Here is a 1,923-nt window from a genome sequence, read left to right as displayed (position 1 = left end):
TCTGTCTCAGGGGCCGCTGCAGCCTCTGATCCCAGCAAATGAACTATTAACAGAGTTGGTGCTTGGCTGGCCTGAAAGGCAGGGCAGGACGGGACAAGAACATTTCCTGGGCCTGGTGCAGTAGTAGCGGCTGGGACCCAGGAGGCTGGGAAGCAGGGTACATTTGTACCATCCCCCCCAGCAGCGGGTCTGTCTGTGGGGAGCAGGGCAGGAGTGCTGGCTGGGGATGGCTCCAGGATACCGTCGCTCAGAGGTTCTCAAACTGTGGTCTGCAGACCACCACTGGTCTGCAAGCTCCCCACTGTACAGGCACCCTGCCAAACACCAGAGGAACCTGTCACACCCCGTTTTGATGTTTGTGTCCTGTCTTAGGAGCGCCCTGTGGAAGACCAGGAACCTCCTGTTGTACAAGCACACAGACGAAGAGGCAGTAGGCTGTGTGTAAGCGGCGCTGAGCCAACTCCAGACCTACTACCAGAAATTGGCCATTGAGAATGAGACAGAGACCTGTGGCACAGGACCGTCCAACTCCCCCTGAACAGGAAACGGGGCAGCAATGATGAGGAAGAGGAAGAGACAAGTGGAGCTGAGGACAGCGACAGCAGCAGTGAATTCTTCAGCGAGAGCTGGAGCAACAGCGACATGGACGACAGGTGAACTGAGTACGTGACCCTGCAAGCACGGTGGGGATGAAAGGAAAGGGCTGCCTGGTTTGAGAGACCAGAGTTAGTTTGGTTGTATGTGTTGTATGCAGAGCGGATATTGTAACAGGTTCAGGTGGGCCTTTGTATGGGTGCGCGGGCCGCACCAGTGTGGTTTTTGTAACAAGTTTAAGGCTTTTCTTTGTAGAGTGATACTCAGAGTGTAGATATATATAACCTCATATATATATATAGACATATTTTTCCAAAAAAATAAAAATCTATACTTGTAAGGGGGTGGTAACAGCAAGGAAGAGGAAGAGAGAAGTGGAGCTGAGGACAGCAACAGCAGTGGCAGGTCCTCCTCACCGCCAGGAAGGCATCGGGGATGAGCCGCTTCCTCTGCATGGCTGCAGGCCAGTGGGCAGGACGGGCTCAGGGTGCGGCGCCCCCAGGCCCCGGAGACCCCACGCGGGAGCTGGAGCGACAGCGACATGGACGACAGGTGAACTGAGTATGTGACCCTGCAAGCAGAGTGGGGCTGAAAGGAAAGGGCTGCTTGGTCTGAGGGATCAGGAGTTGCTTGTGTATATTGTAACGGGTTCGGGTGGTCAGCGCGCCTTTGTACAGGTTCTGATTTTATTAGGGCATCGTGATGGGCAGCCCAATTTTTCTTGCCACCCCCCAAGAGTCAAAGTGTAAGTCGGCCCTGCCCGGACTCCACTGCAAACTGGCCCCAGGGCTCGCCCTTCACCTCCTCCAGGGCTGCTCAGGGCAGGTGACCCCGGCCACGCTCCAGTCCGCCCTCGGCCCGCGTCGCCCTGTGTCTGCTTGTGCCCAAGGCGCTGGTCAGGAGACGGGGCGTCCCCGGCCCAGCCGCGTGCCCGGCTCCGCACCCCCAGGCTGCCACCCCCGTCCTCCTCCTCCTCCTCCTCCCCGCTGTGCCCCGGGCAGGGCCGCTCAGCACCCGCGCCCCTAATGTCCCGAGCCCGTGCTGCCGCCCCAGGCCCAGCCCAGAGCCCCGGCACCACTGCCCGAGCAGGGGGCTGCAGACCCCACCCCCATGCATTACCCAGGCCCATCACCACGCCCACGTCCCGCCCCTGCCTGTGACGCCACAAGGAGGTCGGAACGCCGTGAGCCCCAGCAACGCATGCGCACCTGACTCCGCCGCGCAGGTCTCCGGGGAAAGGTGTTCGTGACGCCCCCTTGGCGCCTTCCCGCGCAGTGACGTCACTGTGGTGGGGCAGCGCGCGGAGGGGCCGGGACCAGGTGAGGGACC

This window comes from Crocodylus porosus, unplaced genomic scaffold (assembly GCF_001723895.1).
Source record: "Crocodylus porosus isolate Cpor-Errol unplaced genomic scaffold, CroPor_comp1, whole genome shotgun sequence".
NCBI lineage: Eukaryota > Metazoa > Chordata > Crocodylia > Crocodylidae > Crocodylus > Crocodylus porosus.
Note: the sequence above shows the minus strand (reverse complement) of the source record.